The sequence below is a fragment of the Trypanosoma cruzi genome, genomic scaffold (genome assembly GCF_000209065.1).
Source record: "Trypanosoma cruzi strain CL Brener 1047053512861 genomic scaffold, whole genome shotgun sequence".
NCBI classification, from domain to species: domain Eukaryota; phylum Euglenozoa; class Kinetoplastea; order Trypanosomatida; family Trypanosomatidae; genus Trypanosoma; species Trypanosoma cruzi.
Window position 1 is genome coordinate 1 of NW_001849453.1, and position 12,091 is coordinate 12,091.

The 12,091-nt window shown below is 52.2% G+C and overlaps 1 pseudogene, besides 8 other annotated features; it reads right to left on the reverse strand.

Annotated features, from left to right (window-relative positions):
* Positions 1-12,091: a sequence feature (areas not merged during assembly with more than two copies in the genome that could not be assigned to a particular haplotype).
* Positions 302-327: a microsatellite.
* Positions 1,818-1,843: a microsatellite.
* Positions 3,331-3,356: a microsatellite.
* Positions 5,213-5,803, reverse strand: Tc00.1047053507205.10 (annotated as a pseudogene).
* Positions 5,807-6,913: a mobile genetic element.
* Positions 5,840-6,058: a mobile genetic element.
* Positions 6,916-11,658: a mobile genetic element.
* Positions 12,044-12,086: a microsatellite.

The window sequence follows — 12,091 nt, forward strand, 5'->3', positions numbered from 1 at the left end:
TTGTTTTACTTCTTTTCTGCTTATTGGGGCGTGTTGTTATTCGTCACGCGTCAGCACACACCGAGCAACATGTCAAAAAAAAACAAAATGCAGGCTTTTTCCCCCCTCGCGAGGGCCTCCGCAGCCACAATCCTGTGCGTGCGTGCATTCTCAGCGTTTTAAACACGGCATGTGTGTGTGCATGTGCTTGTGTGTTTGGCAGCGCCTATACTTGCGGAGCAGCTGTGCGCCCCAAGAGAGTCTGAAGAAAGCAACGGCAGAGAGAGGCAGATAGCACACACGCAAATTACTCATATCATCGCACACACACACACACACACACACGCAGCCGCGGAATGGGTGCACTCAACCACAAAATCAAAAAGGAAAACAAAACAAAAAGCCGAAGCGTGGGACGACCAGCGCACACACACTCTCATTACTCCCGTAAAGCAAAACACACACACAGAGGGAGAGAGAGAGAGGTCGCCCACTCAATGCAATAAAAACAAAACAGAAACAGTTACGGTGCTCCGTCCATGCAGCCAGGCAGGACGGCAGCGGTGCGTGTCGTGCAAAAGAGAGCACCAACGGGCCTGCATGGGTGTGCATGCATATATACAATGGGCACATTATTGTGTGTGTCTCGTGGGGTGAGGTGAGGGCGAGAGTCCATGCAAGGGGACACACACACACAGAGAGAGAAGGAAGAGTGTGTGTGCGGGCGGTGCATGGCTCTCTCACACTCACTCTCACGCGGCCACCACCGCAGCCGCAGCCGCACAAACCACGAAACAGATGGAATCAGTGCGATTGCAGAACTCGCACACCGTCCTGCAAACCAGAAGTTTAAAAAGCAATATGAAACAAGAATTCAAAAAAAAATGGAAAAAACTTGGGCTTCTGCGGGAATCGAACCCGCGTCCCCGGATGACATTGTGAGCGTGTTTGCCACTGAGCTATAGAAATGCGGTCGCGCGACCCCTTTTCACGTAAAGTATTAATTTCGATCTTCGAACAATCGAGCACATTTGCGTTGTCCTCTGGAAAACGAAAACGACATGTTTAGGGTGCGCCGCCGCAGCGTGGTTACTACGATAAGTTCGTCATATATCTCTCGTACGGGGCCGCAGCCGCAGCGTGGTTACTACGATTCGTCGTGTTGTATCCAACGTCCGGGGCAGCCGCTGCAACTTGGATAATTCGACACGTCGTCCTGTATCTAACGTCCGGGGCAGCCGCTGCAAACTTGGATAATTCGACACGTCGTGTTGTATCCAACGTCCGGGGCCACCGCCCTACCATTTTTTATTTCTTGCAGCGGCCAACCCCGGCAGTAAGGACAAAAAAAAGAATCGCGTTTTCTCTAATGTTTTTCCTGTTTGGGGGCGGGGATCTTTGTTTTCTATGATTGTCTCTTTTTTTTGTCTGTTCCAGGTTGGTTTTTAGGAGGCTTGATGTGCCTGCTGGGTGATCGCCGGCTTTTTTATTGGTGATTGCGTATTTTTGGCTTACCGGTGTGCCGCTCAGCGCCATTTTGTTTTACTTCTTTTCTGCTTATTGGGGCGTGTTGTTATTCGTCACGCGTCAGCACACACCGAGCAACATGTCAAAAAAAAACAAAATGCAGGCTTTTTCCCCCCTCGCGAGGGCCTCCGCAGCCACAATCCTGTGCGTGCGTGCATTCTCAGCGTTTTAAACACGGCATGTGTGTGTGCATGTGCTTGTGTGTTTGGCAGCGCCTATACTTGCGGAGCAGCTGTGCGCCCCAAGAGAGTCTGAAGAAAGCAACGGCAGAGAGAGGCAGATAGCACACACGCAAATTACTCATATCATCGCACACACACACACACACACACACGCAGCCGCGGAATGGGTGCACTCAACCACAAAATCAAAAAGGAAAACAAAACAAAAAGCCGAAGCGTGGGACGACCAGCGCACACACACTCTCATTACTCCCGTAAAGCAAAACACACACACAGAGGGAGAGAGAGAGAGGTCGCCCACTCAATGCAATAAAAACAAAACAGAAACAGTTACGGTGCTCCGTCCATGCAGCCAGGCAGGACGGCAGCGGTGCGTGTCGTGCAAAAGAGAGCACCAACGGGCCTGCATGGGTGTGCATGCATATATACAATGGGCACATTATTGTGTGTGTCTCGTGGGGTGAGGTGAGGGCGAGAGTCCATGCAAGGGGACACACACACACAGAGAGAGAAGGAAGAGTGTGTGTGCGGGCGGTGCATGGCTCTCTCACACTCACTCTCACGCGGCCACCACCGCAGCCGCAGCCGCACAAACCACGAAACAGATGGAATCAGTGCGATTGCAGAACTCGCACACCGTCCTGCAAACCAGAAGTTTAAAAAGCAATATGAAACAAGAATTCAAAAAAAAAATGGAAAAAACTTGGGCTTCTGCGGGAATCGAACCCGCGTCCCCGGATGACATTGTGAGCGTGTTTGCCACTGAGCTATAAAAATGCGGTCGCGCGACCCCTTTTCACGTAAAGTATTAATTTCGATCTTCGAACAATCGAGCACATTTGCGTTGTCCCCTGGAAAACGAAAACGACATGTTTAGGGTGCGCCGCCGCAGCGTGGTTACTACGATAAGTTCGTCATATATCTCTCGTACGGGGCCGCAGCCGCAGCGTGGTTACTACGATTCGTCGTGTTGTATCCAACGTCCGGGGCAGCCGCTGCAACTTGGATAATTCGACACGTCGTCCTGTATCTAACGTCCGGGGCAGCCGCTGCAAACTTGGATAATTCGACACGTCGTGTTGTATCCAACGTCCGGGGCCACCGCCCTACCATTTTTTATTTCTTGCAGCGGCCAACCCCGGCAGTAAGGACAAAAAAAAGAATCGCGTTTTCTCTAATGTTTTTCCTGTTTGGGGGCGGGGATCTTTGTTTTCTATGATTGTCTCTTTTTTTTGTCTGTTCCAGGTTGGTTTTGAGGAGGCTTGATGTGCCTGCTGGGTGATCGCCGGCTTTTTTATTGGTGATTGCGTATTTTTGGCTTACCGGTGTGCCGCTCAGCGCCATTTTGTTTTACTTCTTTTCTGCTTATTGGGGCGTGTTGTTATTCGTCACGCGTCAGCACACACCGAGCAACATGTCAAAAAAAAAATGCAGGCTTTTTCCCCCCTCGCGAGGGCCTCCGCAGCCACAATCCTGTGCGTGCGTGCATTCTCAGCGTTTTAAACACGGCATGTGTGTGTGCATGTGCTTGTGTGTTTGGCAGCGCCTATACTTGCGGAGCAGCTGTGCGCCCCAAGAGAGTCTGAAGAAAGCAACGGCAGAGAGAGGCAGATAGCACACACGCAAATTACTCATATCATCGCACACACACACACACACACACACGCAGCCGCGGAATGGGTGCACTCAACCACAAAATCAAAAAGGAAAACAAAACAAAAAGCCGAAGCGTGGGACGACCAGCGCACACACACTCTCATTACTCCCGTAAAGCAAAACACACACACAGAGGGAGAGAGAGAGAGGTCGCCCACTCAATGCAATAAAAACAAAACAGAAACAGTTACGGTGCTCCGTCCATGCAGCCAGGCAGGACGGCAGCGGTGCGTGTCGTGCAAAAGAGAGCACCAACGGGCCTGCATGGGTGTGCATGCATATATACAATGGGCACATTATTGTGTGTGTCTCGTGGGGTGAGGTGAGGGCGAGAGTCCATGCAAGGGGACACACACACACAGAGAGAGAAGGAAGAGTGTGTGTGCGGGCGGTGCATGGCTCTCTCACACTCACTCTCACGCGGCCACCACCGCAGCCGCAGCCGCACAAACCACGAAACAGATGGAATCAGTGCGATTGCAGAACTCGCACACCGTCCTGCAAACCAGAAGTTTAAAAAGCAATATGAAACAAGAATTCAAAAAAAAATGGAAAAAACTTGGGCTTCTGCGGGAATCGAACCCGCGTCCCCGGATGACATTGTGAGCGTGTTTGCCACTGAGCTATAAAAATGCGGTCGCGCGACCCCTTTTCACGTAAAGTATTAATTTCGATCTTCGAACAATCGAGCACATTTGCGTTGTCCCCTGGAAAACGAAAACGACATGTTTAGGGTGCGCCGCCGCAGCGTGGTTACTACGATAAGTTCGTCATATATCTCTCGTACGGGGCCGCAGCCGCAGCGTGGTTACTACGATTCGTCGTGTTGTATCCAACGTCCGGGGCAGCCGCTGCAACTTGGATAATTCGACACGTCGTCCTGTATCCAACGTCCGGGGCCACCGCCCTACCATTTTTTATTTCTTGCAGCGGCCAACCCCGGCAGTAAGGACAAAAAAAAGAATCGCGTTTTCTCTAATGTTTTTCCTCTTTGGGGGCGGGGATCTTTGTTTTCTATGATTGTCTCTTTTTTTTTGTCTGTTCCAGGTTGGTTTTTAGGAGGCTTGATGTGCCTGCTGGGTGATCGCCGGCTTTTTTATTGGTGATTGCGTATTTTTGGCTTACCGGTGTGCCGCTCAGCGCCATTTTGTTTTACTTCTTTTCTGCTTATTGGGGCGTGTTGTTATTCGTCACGCGTCAGCACACACCGAGCAACATGTCAAAAAAAAACAAAATGCAGGCTTTTTCCCCCCTCGCGAGGGCCTCCGCAGCCACAATCCTGTGCGTGCGTGCATTCTCAGCGTTTTAAACACGGCATGTGTGTGTGCATGTGCTTGTGTGTTTGGCAGCGCCTATACTTGCAGAGCAGCTGTGCGCCACAAGAGAGTCTGAAGAAAGCAACGGCAGAGAGAGGCAGATAGCACACACGCAAATTACTCATATCATCACACACACACACACGCAGCCGCGGAATGGGTGCACTCAACCACAAAATCAAAAAGGAAAACAAAACAAAAAGCCGAAGCGTGGGACGACCAGCGCACACACACTCTCATTACTCCCGTAAAGCAAAACACACACACAGAGGGAGAGAGAGAGGTCGCCCACTCAATGCAATAAAAACAAAACAGAAACAGTTACGGTGCTCCGCCCATGTAGCCAGGCAGGACGGCAGCGGTGCGTGTCGTGCAAAAGAGAGCACCAACGGGCCTGCATGGGTGTGCATGCATATATACAATGGGCACATTATTGTGTGTGCCTCGTGGGGTGAGGTGAGGGCGAGAGTCCATGCAAGGGGACACACACACACAGAGAGAGAAGGAAGAGTGTGTGTGCGGGCGGTGCATGGCTCTCTCTCACACTCACTCTCACGCGGCCACCAATGCAGCAGCCGTACACGCAACAACTATAAGAAACAAAGGAGGGGAGGTGGTGTGGGAAACCGCGGTTCCGCCGTCACTGTTGTCAGGCGTCACCGTATCGTGTGTTTTAGCGGTGACCGTTTTCACTGTTTCTGGTGCTGGTTCATTGGCTTTAGTACCGACATTGACATTACCGTATTCGGGGTAGTCGTGGATTTCTTTGGGATTGTGCCTTTCAGGATCGTCACCATTCTCATTCGCCATTCCATGGAAGTTACCTTTGCCACTTGTAGAGATGGGTGATTCTGCTGTATCTGTAGGATGGCCTGTATTTGCACTCCTTATCGAATCTGATGGGTATCTGTCTTCATCGTATTGCCCTGCCACATCATTCTTTGAATACGGTTCAGGTGCTTCGGTGTCCGTTCAGATTCCTGAGGTTGTCGTCTTTTCATTTGTTTGCGTTGAATTCTATGTGTCACCTGCTGTAGTTGGTGGACTTTGCCCCGTTGGTTGCACTGTCAATAATATTTGTCCTGTGGATTTGCTCTCGACAGACGGCACGCTGGAGGAGTCTTTGGCATGTACTTCACTTTCCCGGTATGGCCTTCACCTGCACCATTATCGCGAGCGAATAATCTTCTGGGCAGCTGGCCGGATCCTGAAATTATCTATGGAAACAAACAAGTTAGGAAAAAAGGTTCGTTAGTTAATGGCTTCAATGTTTTATTTTCATTCAATATATAGAATTCTGTGGACCACCAGCATGGCCCTTTGTCCTCAGTTAGGATTAACATATTGTTACTTACGAAGTGGCAGACTTTGGGGTCCTCCAGCCACAAGACCCCGCCGATACCCTTCGCAAGTTCCGAAGTGTGAACACACGACCGCGTGATATGCCGTCTGCGGGGTTTTCCGAAGACTGTGCGTACGCGAAAGTTGCCCGCACTCCGCGAGAGTCAACAAACATATCCGTTGCAGCTCCCACGTCAAGGCGTGCGATTCCGAGTTGCCTTTATTCGCAGCTCCTTGCGGCGAAGTGTTGTCCACCCAAACGTCCATGGTGGATGGCAAGATGGCGGAAAAGGCCGATAAGGCTAAGCGTACCGCACATGCCTCGGCCTGCATGATAAGAAAAGGCTTCCTCTCCCATTTCCCCCGGCAATTTTAACGTCGACGAAGTCTGGAATAAAAACGGCTCTCCATCCATGGAGCGATGCATCCGTGATGATGGCAGCCGATGCCTTTTCCGTGGAATTGATGATTCGCTTACGGTTGTATTTTCGATGGTGTGTCGCAATCTCTCGCCCAAGCCAACCGCTGCCGACGGAACGTTCGCCGTGGATGTCTCCAGCACAATCCCTTGGTGAAGTGCGGATAATCGCCGTCGCACTGCCTTGATAAAAAAGTAGTAGTCGCATAAACGCTTACACAAAATGGCAGTCGCGTACAAAAAGCGGGACGCCACAACCTCCATTCCCGCGACGGTTGAAGAATTGAGCGCCGGCATGGCGCATACAGACCGGACAAACCTTTCACTCAGGGATACCGCACGGTGAGTGTGATCAAACTGCACCCCCAGAAAGGTGCACTGCGTAGCGCCCGATTCGCGGTCCTCCCTATCGTGGCGTGACGCCTGTCCGCATTACGAAGCACTTGGGCTTCCCACAATGTCGCGTCGCTTTTCGGCCCTGCAATGCGCATATTTCTTTTTTTTTTTTTCTACTCTTATCAGCGCGTCTAGGTATACAGTGCCATCTGAGTGCCGAAGAGGTGGTCGAGCAACGACAAAAGTTTCCTGCTATGAAGCAACTGCCATGGAGAGAACTTTCCGAGGCGAAAGTCCTGTTCAATGCCCAGCCGTTGACGCACAGCCAAGGTGCCTGGACATTCTAGAAGCAGATGGTGCAAGGTTTCCTGCGGGCTGATTGGCGTGCTTGTGGAAGCTGGCTGATCCTGCGGCAGCAGAGATCGCCGCCTGGCACTGCTGTTTCGATGCCGTGTGGCGTCTGGGTTGTGTGCGCAGCGAATTCTGTGCTGTGCGGTGCTTCTCCGTGTGGGGAAAACCATATCACAGAAATCACATTTGAGCTCGGGAAGCGGTGGAGGATGCTCCGGATGAAATAACCGACAGTGACTGACGAGACCCGAGAATCCCGTCAATGTAGAATCACAGTGCGGACATTTCTCCTTCCGACGGCGTGTGACGGTTTGTCCCCTTACTGGAGAGACGTCTTCCTCCCTTGCCGTCGGGGGAACATTGTCCGTCCCCGGCGCAGTTGGATCGTTGTTAGAGCGCATATATGCAGACTGTTCCGGTGAGATGTTGCAGAAACGGCATTGGTTCGTGCAATCTCTCAAAGCCCAGTATAGTCGACCCCAGAGCTCCGATTCCCCGCACCTTGCCCTTGCGAGGTGAACCAGTTCCTGACGGTGTAGAACTTCCTGAGTGATCAGGTCCTTACCGCTGAGATCGGATGGCCTTGTGCCGCAAAGCAAGTAGCGATGAGTGTCTTGACAAATGGTACTACGCCACTTGTTGGTGAGCTGGGTAGTAAAACATGTCAGCAGATCCGTATGCCATAAAGGTGCGATTCCTTGCTCCGTGTATTGTCCACTTTCCATAGTCTGCGTCGCATGCTAATCTGCAGGCTCGTTAGCATGTACTCCGCAATGTCCGTAACAAAACTGCAGGTGCACAGACCAGCCAGCACACGTCAGTGTCAAGAGACGCTGCCAGATCTGATCCTCCGTCCAGTCTGTCTGACTGAGCGGGCCCTTGTTTAGAGCCGCTAGAAGAGACTGACTGTCCGTAACCACAAGCAGGGTTTTACGCCTGTGGCGGATACGAGGAATCATCAGCTTCTCTAGGGCTAGAAGCAGCGCACAGGATTCCGTCCTGTAGCTGCATGGGCGTGCACCGCAGTTTATGCTGGCCTTTTCTATTATCTCCGATGAGTTGAGGAATGAAAGCAGTATTCCAACCCCTGCTGACTTGCGAACGTCGACACCGCCATCGGTCGCAAGTATCCACGAACGATGGCTGTGCAGCGCCAGAGCCTCTTCACTGACTCTGCGCTTTTCCCTTATCAGCTCCTCTTCGTCAGTTATTGAGAGGTCTATCGGAAGCTCCACACCGATGGTGACCCGGTGAGCGGAGGCCGCAAACCAGGGAGGAATGGAGCTGCGAAAGAACCGCTCTTCGCGTGGTGAGGTCTGGGTGATGCCGTAGTCCTTTGTGTATGCGTCTACGAATGCATATAGCTCGTCCCGAGACAATGGCGAGATGCGGAAGCCGGCGCGAGGCGGTGGCTCAGGCGGGGGTCTCCGCATCCAGTCCATCTGACATGCGCGTGTGTTCTCAAATATTGAGAGCCGTGCGCGCAGGCAAAGGACGTGTAGCGGCGGCATATTAGCCTCCAGCAGTGCGGATTCCGGGTCAACAGTGCTCGGAACTCCGCTGACAATGCGTGCTAGAGTTGCGTACGTCTTCTGCATCTCATTCTTCGCTGAATCCGTCGCTACTGCCCATATGAGCTCGCTGCCATAGCGTAATTTGGAAGCACCGTATCCAATGACGAACGTGCGTAGGTCATGTGGCGATGGTCCCGCCTCTTTGTGCGCTATGCAGCGTAGCTGCGATATCCGTTGCGAAGTGGCAGCGCATTGCTTGGTGGCCGCCACATTTAGCGTCAGTCGTGGATCGAGATCCATGCCGAGAAGCTTCGTAGTTCGCGATGCCCCCATGGCCATGACTGGGATTTGACATCCAGCCACTACCAGGGGCCACTTTCCTTCGCGATCATAATCTGACTCCGTGTGCGTGGATAGTGTGAACCAAGCAGCTTCACACTTTGACGGGTTGATGGCCAGGCCATTTTCCTGACTCCACGCATGCAGTTTTTGAAGAACCATGTTGGCAGTGGGAATGGCGTCTTCCCGGGACTGCCCCTTAACGATAATAGAGAGGTCGTCCGCATACATGTCTGCTGTGGCACCCGCAAAGCTGTTCAGCAGATTGAGAAGTGGGTGTGCGTAAAGGGAGAACAAATACGGTCCCAGCACGGACCCCTGAGGAACTCCTCGCAGCATGGGACGCCGATCGCTGTGTCTGTGGCCAACTCGTGTCTTCGCGTGGCGACCACATAGAAAGTTTCTAAGCCACCTTCTACAATTCACCCCCGGAATATTAGCCAGCAAGCGACTGAGGACTCGATGATCTATGGAGTCAAAGGCCTTGCTGAAATCAACCAGCACCAGCAGAGTCCGATGGGGTCTGTAGTGGAGTTGATTGCCAATACCGCTCTTCTTGGGAAGGCTCACTTGGAAATAGTGATTTCTATTATGCTCCACTTCGTGTATCAGGTGTGCCAGCTGCATCGTCGTGGTACGCATACTACGATATGCACACTGGTGGGGGTGCGGCGTCCACACCCAAAGCAATCTCCTCAGTACCATTTTCTCAGCAACCTTACTCACAATGGAGGTAAGGCTGATGGGTCGATATGGCTCAAGCAGTTCCGGCGACTTAGCGGGTTTTAAGAGTGGAACGATGGTAGCGCGTCTCCACTCAACCGGAATCGTACCGATCGTCCAGCTGTGGTTAATGCAGCGAAGAAGGAATCGGAGGCCCTCTGACGAAATATGTCGCAGTGCCTCACTGTAGACTTCATCCGTTCCGGGGGCCTTGCCATACGGCGTATTACGTAGCGCAGCAAGCAGTTCCGTACGATTAAAAGGTGCACCAAGAGGGGAGTGAAGATGAGCAACTAAACCGGATGTGGTGGCAGCTTCGTTTTTATCCTGCAACTCAGAACTAGATGAGAGTGAAGAACCTGAAGTAAATGAGGCAGCAGACTCGCTGCTGTTCTGCTGCCCAAAAAGAGAAGAAGCATTAATGTTCAAAGATGCACTCTGTCTGTTGATGCCTTTGGAAAACCTAACTGCCTTGTGAGAGGGGTGAAATGGAAGAAAGATGCGATTGAGAGCATTCGCTGCTCTCCTTGCTGTTTTGTAAGTGTGTTGACCATCTCCCAATAACATTGATGTGGGAGATGGAAGTGATGCCTTTTTTCGTCCGGAAATGTATTTCCATGCGAGTGGCTCGCCTGGATTTAACTTGCTGATGCGACGTAGATACGTGTTGCACAAGCACTCTCGGAGTAGAAGGAAGAATTGACTCCTTGTCCGTTGCATTTCTGCCTCACGGTCGGGCGTCGGTAACTGTAGATAGCAGGCCTTGCTGTCGGTAGCAATCCGCTCTGCCTCCATGAGAGTGTCGTCCCAAAGCCTGGGACCGTCCTTGTGCATGCCGCGGGGGCAGTGTCGTCGATACGAAGTTATAAGCGCTCTCATGAAAGCCTTAATGCCGGTGGACTGCTTTTTATAGTCATATGCCGGAAGTTGTGCGTCGAAGTCCTTGATGAATAAATCCCACTTGCACTTCCCCCAACTGTAGAAAAACTTAGGTGCCGAAGGTATGGTATCCTTAAATGCCTGATGCAGCGTAAATGTCAGCATATAATGATCACTAGGCGGCGACACGGAAGCTGACCAATCCGACACAGTCAGATGCTTTGACCATGTCAGATCGATACAGGATCGTTCTCTTGTGCCACGGGCATACGTGATCTCACCAGGGGTGTTAACCAAGGTGAGTCCCGCATCCGTGCACAGTTCTAAAAATTCTGCGGCAACCTCGCTTGGAGAAGTCCCCAAGAATGGCTCCCACTGTGGGTGATGCATGTTGAAATCCCCGCACAGCAGGAGCGGCGACGAGGCTGGAAGGCAGTTTACTAACCGCCTGAAGAATTGCGTTACTTGCAGTGGTGGTCTCATACAGACACTCGCTACAATAAGATCACGGTTCTGGTCCAGAGCAACCTGGACCACCACCACTTCAAGGCTGGTGTCATGCTGGGGGATGGTGAGGGGTATACGCTTGGAGCGGAGAGTTTTCCGCACCAGCACCGCCACACCGCCGCCCTTGCCGACGCGCGACTGTGCATAGAGCAAATAATCTCCAGTGTGCATGCTGGCGATCTGCTCTGACGACTTCCAAGTCTCCTGGATGGCTATTATGTCTGCTCCTTGCGCCATTAATGTTGCGAGTTTTGACGGCGTGAGGCAAGAAACGTTCATCTGGAGTACTGCTATGGGGCCTGGGTTCTGCTCAATGTCTCCGCTTAGCAGTAGCTTTTGTCGTTGCGCGTCACATACGGCACGCAAACGGTATGTATAGCGCTGATAAGCGCCGATGGAATTCAGCAGCGGATACAAATACCGCTCCGCGGGCAGCCATGTAAATGGCTCCATCTGGTGCCCTTCCGACCAGCTTGTTCGGCGTCCGGCAACTCTCCGCGTGCAGCGGGTGGGCGGCAGGCGCTTAGCTTCCTCTCTAGCAAAGAGCACCAGACCCTGGCACCACGTTGGGGTGGCCGGCTGAGCCAGGCCCCTCCGGCCATCATTCGCCTAGTCGTGAATGATGACGTTTCGGGTCCCGACCATGTGCGAGATCGCGGGGGCCATCGCGACGTTTATCGTGGGGTGCCGGAGGGAAAAGCCGGGCGCCCGCCCTTCGCGAAGCACGACGGCCACCCGCCGCGGCCGCCTTTTTCTTCTTGGGCTCGCAGCGTGTCGGCGCGTCTTCTCGCCTCGCCGCCGGCGGCTCTTCCGCTTGTCTTCGTGGTGCGCGGGCCCCATTGCCGCTTGCGGCGCTGTATTGAGCAGGGTTTCCTTTTTGTTGCGCAGCGTTTTCGCTGTTGGAATTTTTTGTTGTTTGTTCGCGGGTTTTGGGACTTTTCCGTGTTATTTTTCATTTTGAGCACTATATTGTTGTATTATTATCATTATTATTATTATTATTATTATTATTATTATTCTCTG